Source organism: Ranitomeya variabilis, chromosome 5, assembly GCF_051348905.1.
Source record: "Ranitomeya variabilis isolate aRanVar5 chromosome 5, aRanVar5.hap1, whole genome shotgun sequence".
NCBI lineage: Eukaryota > Metazoa > Chordata > Amphibia > Anura > Dendrobatidae > Ranitomeya > Ranitomeya variabilis.
Genome location: NC_135236.1, coordinates 338296813 through 338309713, shown reverse-complemented (window position 1 = coordinate 338309713; position 12901 = coordinate 338296813).

The following is a 12901-nucleotide window of genomic DNA, read 5'->3' as shown; positions in this document are numbered from 1 at the left end:
GTCCGTGTGCCGCATCAGTATCACACAGACGGCCGCAGGGGAAGAAGCGTTACAGTAAGTGCTGTTCCCCGGCGGCAGATGCTGAAGCCGGCGCTCATCATTCTCCCCTGCTCTGCTGGCGAGCAGAGGAGAATGATGAGCATTATAATAAAGTCCGAACGACAGCAGGTGGGGGCTTTTAAGACTCTTCCCCCCATCATCCAACACCTGGTAATGCTAATAACAGTGACAGTAGGTGCGGGTGATCGGGGTATTCCATAGCGATCTAATGAAATAAATGAATGAAAAACCTGACATGGGTTCCCCCGATTTTCTTGAACCAAAAAGAAAAAACTCAAAGCTGGGGGCTGCAACTGTCAGCTTCTGCAAGGTTGGTTATCAAGAATAGAGGGGTCCTCACACTGTTTTTTTAAATTATTTAACCCCTTCACCCCCAAGGGTGGTTTGCACGTTAATGACCGGGCCAATTTTTACAATTCTGACCACTGTCCCTTTATGAGGCTATAACTCTGGAACGCTTTGACGGATCTTGGCGATTCTGACATTGTTTTCTCATGACATATTGTACTTCATGTTAGTGGTAAAATTTATTCGATATAACTTGCGTTTATTTGTGAAAAAAATGGAAATTTGGCGAAAAGTTTGAAAATTTTGCAATTTTCCAACTTTGAATTTTTATGCCCTTAAATCACAGACATATGTCACGCAAAATACTTAATAAGTAACATTTCCCACATGTCTACTTTACATCAGTACAATTTTGGAACCAAAATTTTTTTTTGTGACGGAGTTATAAGGGTTAAAAGTTGACCAGCAATTTCTCATTTTTACAACACCATTTTTTTTTAGGGACCACATCTCATTTGAAGTCATTTTGAGGGGTCTATATGATAGAAAATACCCAAGTGTGACACCATTCTAAAAACTGCACCCCTCAAGGTACTCAAAACCACATTCAAGAAGTTTATTAACCCTTCAGGTGTTTCACAGGAATTTTTGGAATGTTTAAATAAAAATGAACATTTAACTTTTTTTCACACAAAATTTATTTCAGCTCCAATTTGTTTTATTTTACCAAGGGTAACAGGAGAAAATGGACCCCCAAAGTTGTTGTACAATTTGTCCTGAGTACGCTGATACCCCATATGTGGGGGTAAACCACTGTTTGGGCGTATGGCAGAGCTCAGAAGGAAAGGAGCGCCATTTGACTTTTCAATGCAAAATTGACTGGAATTGAGATGGGACGCATGTTGCGTTTGGAGAGCCCCTGATGTGCCTAAACACTGAAACCCCCTACAAGTGACACCATTTTGGAAAGTAGACCCCCTAAGGAACTTATCTTGATGTGTGGTGAGCACTTTGACCCACCAAGTGCTTCACAGAAGTTTATAATGCAGAGCCGTAAAAATAAAAAATCATATTTTTTCACAAAAATGATCTTTTCGCCCCCAATTTTTTATTTTCCCAAGGGTAAGAGAAGAAATTGGACCCCAAAAAATGTTGTGCAATTTGTCCTGAGTACGATGATACCCCATATGTGGGTGTAAACCATTGTTTGGGCGCATGGCAGAGCTTGGAATGGAAGGAGCGCCATTTGACTTTTCAATGCAAAATTGACTGGAATTGAGATGGGACGCCATGTTGCGTTTGGAGAGCCCCTGATGTGCCTAAACACTGAAACCCCCTACAAGTGACACCATTTTGGAAAGTAGACCCCCTAAGGAACTTATCTTGATGTGTGGTGAGCACTTTGACCCACCAAGTGCTTCACAGAAGTTTATAATGCAGAGCCGTAAAAATAAAAAATCATATTTTTTCACAAAAATGATCTTTTCGCCCCCAATTTTTTATTTTCCCAAGGGTAAGAGAAGAAATTGGACCCCAAAAAATGTTGGCCAATTTGTCCTGAGTACGCTGATACCCCATATGTGGGTGTAAACCATTGTTTGGGCGCATGGCAGAGCTTGGAAGGGAAGAAGCGCCATTTGACTTTTCAATGCAAAATTGACTGGAATTGAGATGGGACGCCATGTTGCGTTTGGAGAGCCTCTGATGTGCCTAAACATTGAAACTCCCTACAAGTGACACCATTTTGGAAAGTAGACCCCCTATGGAACTTATCTAGATGTGTGGTGAGCACTTTGACCCACCAAGTGCTTCACAGAAGTTTATAATGCAGAGCCGTAAAAATAAAAAATCATATTTTTTCACAAAAATGATCTTTTCGCCCCCAATTTTTTATTTTCCCAAGGGTAAGAGAAGAAATTGGACCCCAAAAAATGTTGGCCAATTTGTCCTGAGTACGCTGATACCCCATATGTGGGTGTAAACCATTGTTTGGGCGCATGGCAGAGCTTGGAAGGGAAGGAGCGCCATTTGACTTTTCAATGCAAAATTGACTGGAATTGAGATGGGACGCCATGTTGCGTTTGGAGAGCCCCTGATGTGCCTAAACATTGAAACTCCCTACAAGTGACACCATTTTGGAAAGTAGACCCCCAAAGGAACTTATCTAGATGTGTGGTGAGCACTTTGACCCACCAAGTGCTTCACAGAAGTTTATAATGCAGAGCCGTAAAAATAAAAAATCATATTTTTTCACAAAAATGATCTTTTCGCCCCCAATTTTTTATTTTTCCAAGGGTAAGAGAAGAAATTAGACCCCAAAAAATGTTGGCCAATTTGTCCTGAGTACGCTGATACCCCATATGTGGGTGTAAACCATTGTTTGGGCGCATGGCAGAGCTTGGAAGGGAAGGAGCGCCATTTGACTTTTCAATGCAAAATTGACTGGAATTGAGATGGGACGCCATGTTGCGTTTGGAGAGCCCCTGATGTGCCTAAACATTGAAACTCCCTACAAGTGACACCATTTTGGAAAGTAGACCCCCTAAGGAACTTATCTAGATGTGTTTTGAGAGCTTTGAACCCCCAAGTGTTTCACTACAGATCATAACGCAGAGCCGTGAAAATAATTTTTATTTTTTTTCTCAAAAATGATTTTTTAGCACCCAGCTTTGTATTTTTACAAGGGTAACAGAATAAATTGGACCCCAAAATTTGTTTTCCAATTTGTCCTGAGTACGCTGATACCCCATATGTGGGGGGGAACCACTGTTTGGGCGCATGACAGAGCTCGGAAGGGAAGGAGCGCCATTTGGAATGCAGACTTAAATGGATTGGTCAGCAGCTGTCACGTTGCATTTGCAGAGCCCCTGATGTACCCAAACAGTACAAACCCCCCACAAGTGACCCCATATTGGAAACTAGACCTCCCAAGGAACTTATCTAGATGTGTTTTGAGAACTTTGAACCCCCAAGTGTTTCACTAAAGTTTATAGCGCAAAGCCGTGAAAATAAAAATTCTTTTTTTTTTCACAAAAATGATTTTTTAGCCCCCAGTTTTGTATTTTCACAAGGGTAACAGGATAAATTAGACCCCAAAAGTTGTTGTCCAATTTGTCCTGAGTACGCTGATACCCCATATGTGGGGGGGAACCACTGTTTGGGTGCATGACAGAGCTCGGAAGGGAAGGAGCGCCATTTGGAATGCAGCCTTAAATGGATTGGTCTGCAGGCGTCACGTTGCATTTGCAGAGCCCCTGATGTACCCAAACAGTACAAACCCCCCACAAGTGACCCCATATTGGAAACTAGACCTCCCAAGGAACTTATCTAGATGTGTTGTGAGAACTTTGAACCCCCAAGTGTTTCACTACAGTTTATAACGCAGAGCCGTGAAAATAAAACATCTTTTTTTTCCCACAAAAATGATTTTTAGCCCCCCAAATTTTTATTTTCCTAAGGATAACAAGAGAACTTGGACCCCAGAAGTTGTTGTTCAATTTGTCCCGAGTACGCTGATAACACATATGTTGGGGTAAACCCCTTTTTGGGCGCACGGGAGAGCTCGGAAGGGAAGGAGCACTGTTTTACTTTTTCAACGCAGAATTGGCTGGAATTGAGATTGGACGCCATGTCGCGCTTGGAGAGCCCCTGATGTGCCTGGACAGTGGAAACTTCCCAATTCTACCTGAAACCCTAACCCAAACACACCCCTAACCCTAATCCCAACGGTAACCCTAACCACACCCCTAGCCCTGACACACCCATAATTCTAATCCCAACCCTAATCCAAACGTAAATGTAATCCAAACCCTAACCCTAACTTTACCTCCAACCCTAACCCTAACCCTACCCCTAACCCTAAACGTGACTGAAATACGTGGCACTGAAATACGTGGCACTGAAATACGTGGCACTGAAATACGTGGCACTGAAATACGTGATACGTGGCACTTAAATACGTGGCACTGAAACACGTGGCACTGAAATACGTGATACGTGGCACTGAAATACGTGGCACTGAAATATGTGATACGTGGCACTGAAATACGTGGCACTGAAATACGTGGCACTGAAATACGTGGCACTGAAATACGTGGCACTGAAATACGTGGCACTTAAATACGTGGCACTGAAATATGTGATACGTGGCACTTAAATACGTGGCACTGAAATACGTGGCACTGAAATACGTGGCACTTAAATACGTGGCACTTAAATACGTGGCACTTAAATACGTGGCACTGAAATATGTGATACGTGGCACTTAAATACGTGGCACTGAAACACGTGGCACTGAAATACGTGGCACTGAAATACGTGGCACTGAAATACGTGATACGTGGCACTGAAATACGTGGCACTGAAACACGTGGCACTGAAATACGTGATACATGGCACTGAAATACGTGGCACTGAAATACGTGGCACTGAAATACGTGGCACTGAAATACGTGGCACTGAAATACGTGGCACTGAAATACGTGGCACTATGACTGTCAGAAAATGTTCATTAAACGGTTAGGGGTGAGGTTAGGGGTAGAGTTAGGGTTAGGGTTTGGATCCCTTTATCACCTTGATGGTGGTGGGTGGCTTTTCAGTGTGTTTTCTGTTTTTTTTCGATAAAAATGCATGCGTTTTTAACGCAAACAAACGCATGTGCTTAAAAACGCAAGAAAATACTGCAGGTTGTATTTCTGAAAATGAACGCATGCAGAAAAAAACCGCATGCGTTTGAAAACGCGACCAAACGCGTACAAAAAAAACGCATGCGTTTTCAATGTTAAATATAGGGAAAAAACGCATGCGTTTTTTTGTGCAAAAAACGCTGCAGACAAAAACGCAAGTGTGAAACCAGCGACGCTTTTTATAGCAAAAAAGTTTTTGCGTCTCCACATTTTGAGACCTATAATTTTTCCACATTTTGCTCCACAGAGTCATGTGAGGTCTTGTTTTTTGCGGGACGAGTTGACGTTTTTATTGGTAACATTTTCGGACACGTGACCATTTTTGATCGCTTTTTATTCCGATTTTTGTGAGGCAGAATTACCAAAAACCTGCTATTCATGAATTTCTTTTGGGAGAGGCGTTTATACCGTTCCGCGTTTGGTAAAATTGATAAAGCAGTTTTATTCGTCGGGTCAGTACGATTACAGCGATATTTCATTTATATCATTTTTTTATGTTTTGGCGCTTTTATACGATAAAAACTAAAATATAGAAAAAATAATTATTTTGGTATCGCTTTATTCTCAGGACTATAACTTTTTTATTTTTTTGCTGATGATGCTGTATGGCGGCTTGTTTTTTGCGGGACAAGATGACGTTTTCAGCGGTGCCATGGTTATTTATATCAGTCTTTTTGATCGCGTGTTATTCCACTTTTTGTTCGGCGGTATGGTAATAAAGCGTTGTTTTTTGCCTCGTTTTTTTTTTTTTTTTCTTAAGGTGTTTACTGAAGGGGTTAACTAGTGGGGCAGTTTTATAGGTTGGGTCGTTACGGACGCGGCGATACTAAATATGTGTACTTTTATTGTTTTGGTTTTTTTATTTAGATAAAGAAATGTATTTATGGGAATAATATATTTTTTTTTATTATTATTTATTTAGGAATTTTTTTTTTTTTTTTTTACACATGTGGAAAATTTTTTTTTTTACTTTTTTACTTTGTCCCAGGGGGGGACATCACAGATCATTGATCTGGCAGTGTGCACAGCACTCTGCCAGATCGACGATCTGCTGTGCAGGGCTGCAGGCTTACGAAGTGTCTGCTCTGAGCAGACACTCGGTAAGCCACCTCCCTCCCTGCAGGACCCGGATGCCGCGGCCATCTTGGATCCGGGACCTGCGGCGAGGAGGGAGGTAGGAGACCCTCAGAGCAACGCGATCACATCGCGTTGCTCCGGGGGTCTCAGGGAAGCCCGCAGGGAGCCCCCTCCCTGCGCGATGCTTCCCTATACCGCCGGTACACTGCGATCATGTTTGATCGCGGTGTGCCGGGGGTTAATGTGCCGGGGGCGGTCCGTGACCGCTCCTGGCACATAGTGCCGGATGTCAGCTGCGATATGCAGCTGACACCCGGCCGCGATCGGCCGCGCTCCCCCCGTGAGCGCCGCTGATCGATGATGACGTACTATCCCGTCGGCGGTCATACGGGCCCACCCCACCTCGACGGGATAGTACGTCTGATGTCAGGAAGGGGTTAAATAATTTAAAAAAACGGCATGGGGTCCCCCCATTTTTGACAACCAGCCTTACTAAAGCTCACAGCTGGGGGCTGCTATTCTCAGGCTAATAAGGGGCCATTGATATAGCCCCCAGCCTAAAAACAGCAGCCACAGCTGCCCAGAAAAGGCGCATCTATTAGATGCACCTTTTCTGGCACTTTACCCGGCTCTTCCCACTTGCCCTGTAGCGGTGGCAAGTGGGGTAATATTTGTGGGGTTGATGTCACCTTTCAGGTGACATCAAGCCCACGGCTTAGTAATGGAGAGGTGTCAATAAGACACCTCTCCATTACTAATCCTATAGTTGTATTGTTTGTAAATAAAGACAGAATAAAGCCAGAATAAAATCCTTTATTTGAAAAAAATGACACACTCCTTTATTAATCTCAATTAAACCATACTTACAACCACGCCTAATCCAAGCGAAGCCCTCGATCTACTATAATAAAAATAGAATAAGAAAGCAACAATATACCATACATGTCCGTCGTTGTGTCCCACGCTGTAATCCATGTCTGGGGTATATACAGTTTTCAACCTGGACGGTGCCAAGATGTGACCGTCCCGGCTGAAGACCACTGGTGAATGAGTTGCTGAGAGTGCAGCGTCATTCACCAGCGGTGACATCATCGAGGCCGGGCTGAACTGCCGTGACCTCAGGACCGTGGGAAAATGCCTGTGATAATATGAGTTTCACTTTTTGCATTGAAGAACTGAAATAAATTAACTTTTGATGATATTCTAATTTTGTGAGAAGCACCTGTATATAAAAAATAGTAAAGCTACAATGGCATAAAAAGAATCAGTCATTTACTCCTATTTCGAATTTTAAAGTGTAACAATCTGGACAAATACAATGTGTTAGGCCATGTGCAGACGGCCATATTTTCTATCCGAGTGTGATCCGACAAGACATCAGATCGCACTCAGACCAATGTTATTCTATTAGAAAAAAATCCAGTGAATAGTGAAGGTTGCTAAAAAATAACTTGTATTCCATGTGAGTAAAATGAACCAACATATGGTGTCCAGCAATGCAACACACTAGCAGAAAACGAGCGATCAACGCGTTTCGAATTTATATTATTCTATGGGGCCATGCACATGTCCGATTTTTTGGGGGTCCAAGAAAAAAATAATCACATTTCTGAATTTGATCCATGTTCGGATCGCACTCAGCCATGCAAATCTATGAGTGCATGGAAGTCATCGAACTGCACTCGGATGACATCTGAGTGCAGTCTGATTTCCATGGACTGACAGAATTGAAAAGATGGATAATTTTTTGTCTCCATCTCGTTGTCTTTATCCGAGAGAATCAGATCACACTATGATCACAGTATAATCAGCCTGATTGTCTTGGATGGGAGAATCTATGGCTGTCTCCATGAACTCTCATGCCTATCTGTTATGTCTCCAGTTTCTCACCACCAAAAGAGATTCTTAAAATTCCGGCCAGTTATTCTGTGTACTTTAAGAATTATTGTGCCATTTTATTTTAAATAACCTTGCTGAAGTACAGTTTTTTTAGACATGAATGGTTTTAAAATAATCAAAAGTGTACTCTGCCTTCTTCACCAATCTAGGACCAGCACAGACAGCTGTGGAGATCTGTACTAGCTGTGAAAGCAATGATATTACCAGGAACACTGCAGCCAGTCACAGGTGGCTAGAGGAGTGCGTCATTAGATGTTTCTCTAATGATATTCTCTTCTAGTCTCCTGACCACTGCAGCCAGTCACAGGCTGCAGCAGTCCTGGTAACTTCCCAACATAGCGGACATCACTTTCAGGCTGCCGTCACACTAGCAGTATTTGGTCAGTATTTCCCATCAGTATTTGTAAGCCAAAACCAGGAGTGGGTGATAAATGCAGAAGTGGTGCACATGTTTCTGTTATACTTTTCCTCTAATTGTTCCACTCCTGGTTTTGGCTTACAAATACTGAGGTAAAATACTGACCAAATACTGATAGGCCAGCGTCACACTCAGCGTATGTAAATACGGTCCGTTTTTTACGGCCGTAATACGCACAAAAGTCCCCAAAATAGTGATCCGTATGTCATCCGTAGGCAGGGTGTGTCAGCGTATTTTGCGCATGGCATCCCCTGTATGTAATCCGTATGGCATCCGTACTGCGATATTTTCTCGCAGGCTTGCAAAACCGACATCTAATGGATTTATCTGCTCAAATGTTCGTTAAAATATATATACAGTTAGGTCCATATATATTGGGACACAGACAACATTTTTCTAATTTTGGTTATAGACAATACCACAATGAATTTTAAGCAAAACAATTCCGATGCAGTTGAAGTTCAGACTTTCAGCTTTCATTTGAGGGTATCCACATTAAAATTGGATGAAGGGTTTAGGAGTTTCAGCTCCTTAACATGTGCCTCCCTGTTTTTAAAGGGACCAAAATTAATTGGACAGATTCAATAATTTTAAATAAAATGTTCATTTCTAGTACTTGGTTGAAAACCCTTTGTTGGCAATGACTGCCTGAAGTCTTGAACTCATGGACATCACCAGACGCTGTGTTTCCTCCTTTTTGATGCTCTGCCAGGCCTTCACTGCGGTGGTTTTCAGTTGCTGTTTGTTTGTGGGCCTTTCTGTCTGAAGTTTAGTCTTTAACAAGTGAAATGCTGCTCAATTGGGTTGAGATCAGGTGACTGACTTGGCCATTCAAGAATATTCCACTTATTTGCTTTAATTAACTCCTGGGTTGCTTTGGCTTTATGTTTTGGGTCATTGTCCATCTGTAGTATGAAACGACGACCAATCAGTTTGGCTGCATTTGGCTGGATCTGAGCACACAGTATGGCTCTGAATACCTCAGAATTCATTCGGCTGCTTCTGTCCTGTGTCACATCATCAATAAACACTAGTGACCCAGTGCCACTGGCAGCCATGCATGCCCAAGCCATCACACTGCCTCCGCCGTGTTTTACAGATGATGTGGTATGCTTTGGATCATGAGCTGTACCACGCCTTCGCCATACTTTTCTCTTTCCATCATTCTGGTAGAGGTTGATCTTGGTTTCATCTGTCCAAAGAATGTTCTTCCAGAACTGTGCTGGCTTTTTTAGATGTTTTATAGCAAAGTCCAGTCTAGCCTTTTTATTCTTGATTCTTATGAGTGGCTTGCACCGTGCAGTGATTCCTCTGAATTTACTTTCATGCAGTTTTCTCTTTATAGTAGATTTGGATATTGATACGCCGACCTCCGGGAGAGTGTTGTTCACTTGGTTGGCTGTTGTGAAGGGGTTTCTCTTCACCATGGAGATTATTCTGCGATCACCCACCACTGTTGTCTTCCGTGGGCACCCAGGTCTTTTTGCATTGATGAGTTTACCAGTGCTTTCTTTCTTTCTCAGGATGCACCAAACTGTAGATTTTGCCACTCCTAATATTGTAGCAATTTCTCGGATGTTTTTTTTTTCTGTTTTCACAGCTTAAGGATGGCTTGTTTCACCTGCATGGAGAGCTCCTTTGACCGCATGTTTACTTCACAGCAAAACCTTCCAAATGCAAGCACCACACCTCAAATCAGCTCCAGGCCTTTTATCTGCTTAATTGAGAATGACATAACGAAGGGATTGCCCACACCTGTCCATGAAATAGCCTTGGAGTCAATTGTCCAATTACTTTTGGTCCCTTTAAAAACAGGGTGTCACATGTTAAGGAGCTGAAACTCCTAAACCCTTCATCCAATTTGAATGTGGATACCCTCAAATGAAAGCTGAAAGTCTGAACTTCAACTGCATCTAAATTGTTTTGCTTAAAATTCATTGTGGTAATGTCTATAACCAAAATTAGAAAAATGTTGTCTCTGTCCAAATATATATGGACCTAACTATATATATATATATATATATATATATATATATATATATATATATATATATGTCATTGAGACACACACACACACATATATATATATATATATATATATATATATATATATATATATACACATATATATATATTCTGTATTTATATTTAATTCAGCGCGATATATGTGAAAAGCCGGTAATTCAATTGCCGTCTTTTCATTTCTCCTTCCCAAACCCGACATAATAATAATAATAATAATTTTATTTATATAGCGCCAACATATTCCGCAGCGCTTTACAACTTATAGACATGATATGAGACATGGTTTGCATACAGTAAACCATCTCATATCCCTTATTTGTTTGCATATTCCACACTACTAATGTTAGTAGTGTGTATGTGCAAAATATGGGCACTGTAGCTTGTAAAATAAAGGGTTAAATAGCGGAAAAAATTGGCGTGGGCTCCCGCGCAATTTTCTCCGCCAGAGTGGTAAAGCCAGTGACTGAGGGCAGATATTAATAGCCTAGAGAGGGTCCATGGTTATTGGCCCCCCCTGGCTACAAACATCTGCCCCCAGCCACCCCAGAAAAGGCACATCTGGAAGATGCGCCTATTCTGGCACTTGGCCACTCTCTTCCCACTCCCGAGTAGCAGTGGGATATGGGGTAATGAAGGGTTAATGTCACCTTGCAATTGTAAGGTGACATTAAGCTAGATTAATAATGGAGAGGCGTCAATTCTGACACCTATCCATTATTAATCCAATAGTACGAAATGGTTAATAAAACACACACACATTATTTACAAGTATTTTAATGAAATAAAGACACATGTTGTTGTAATATTTTATTAGACTCTTAATCCACCTGAAGACCATCGTCCTGAAACAAAGTTAAAAAAAACAAACAACAACATTCCATACCTTCCGTCGTTATGTCCCACGATGTAAATCCATCTGAAGGGGTTAAATCATTTTACAGCCAGGAGCTGTGCTAAAGCACTCGCTCCGTTTTTAATTATACCATTTTGGTGCAGATACCTTCTTTTGATCGCCCGTTATTGCATTTTAATGCAATGTCACGGCGACCAAAAAAACGTAATTCTAGCATTTTTCCTTTTTTCTCACTACGCTGTTTAGCGATAAGGTTAATCCTTTTTTTGATAGATCGGGCGATTCTGAATGCGGCGATACCAAATATGTGTATGTTTGATTTTTAATTTTGAATGGGGCAAAAGGGGGATGATTTTAACTTTTTATAGTTTTTTTTGTTTTTTTTTTACATTTTTAATAACTTTTTTTTTTCACTTTTGCCATGCTTGAATAGCCTCCATGGGAGACTAGAAGCTGCCATAACCTGATCATCTCTACTACATACAGGCGATGATCAGATCACTTGTATGTAGCAGAATAACTCACTTGTAATGAGCACCGACCACCGGGCAGCACTCGTAGCAATCCGGCAGTGACAACCATAGAGGTCTCCAGGAGACCTTTGGTTGTCATGCCAACCCATCAGTGACCCACAATCACATGACGGGGGTCACCGATGGGCGGATTTCCACTGGATGCGCATGTTAAATGCTGTTGTCAGCGTTTGACAGCGGCATTTAACGGGTTAATAGCCGCGAGTGTATCGCAATTCCACCTGAGGCTGTTTCAGGCACATGTCAGCTGTTCAAAACAGCTGACATGTGCTGGGAAAGATGTGGGCTCACCGCTGGAGCCCACATTAAAGGGAGGGAGTCCGATATCGGCGTACTACTACACCTGATGTTGTAAAGCGGTTAAAAGAGGAATGATAATTGTCATGGAGTAATATTTCTTTCTTGTGTGTTTTAGATACAACTAAAAAAAGTCCAGAATGAACAGGACAGTAAAAATCCTAATGCAGACCTGAAACATTGCTGACATTCTTCCTACATGTTACATACTTTAACTATTTCCACAAGAGCATGGCCTAGTTTTAACTAGCTGATCTGGCAAAATAGCTTTCAGCAAAATTACATGTCAGAAAAGCTAGAAGCTGGAATGTCTGTGGAGACTTTAGTCAACGTGTTTAGTAGCTGCATAGGGGAATATACACTGCTCAAAAAATAAAGGGAACACTAAAATCCCACATCCTAGATATCACTGAATGACATATTCCAGTTGTAAATCTTTATTCATTACATAGGGGAATGTGTTGATAACAATAAAACGTAAAAATGATTAATGTAAATCACAACCAATATCCCATGGGACAATAGCAGAGAAGACAGAGAATTTCTCCAGCCTCTGAATCTACGGCTGTCAGACTGCACTTGGATGATATCTGAGTGCAGTCTGATGTTTCACACGCACACATAGACTTGTATGGGTGTGCGCGATATAAATATTGGAGCCACAACCAGCATGGTGCGATTGTTTTTTCAAGCCAAATAGGTATGAGAAAAAAAACGCTGACCTGCACTGTCCCATAGTATAACAGTGGGCCGAGTGCTATCCTGT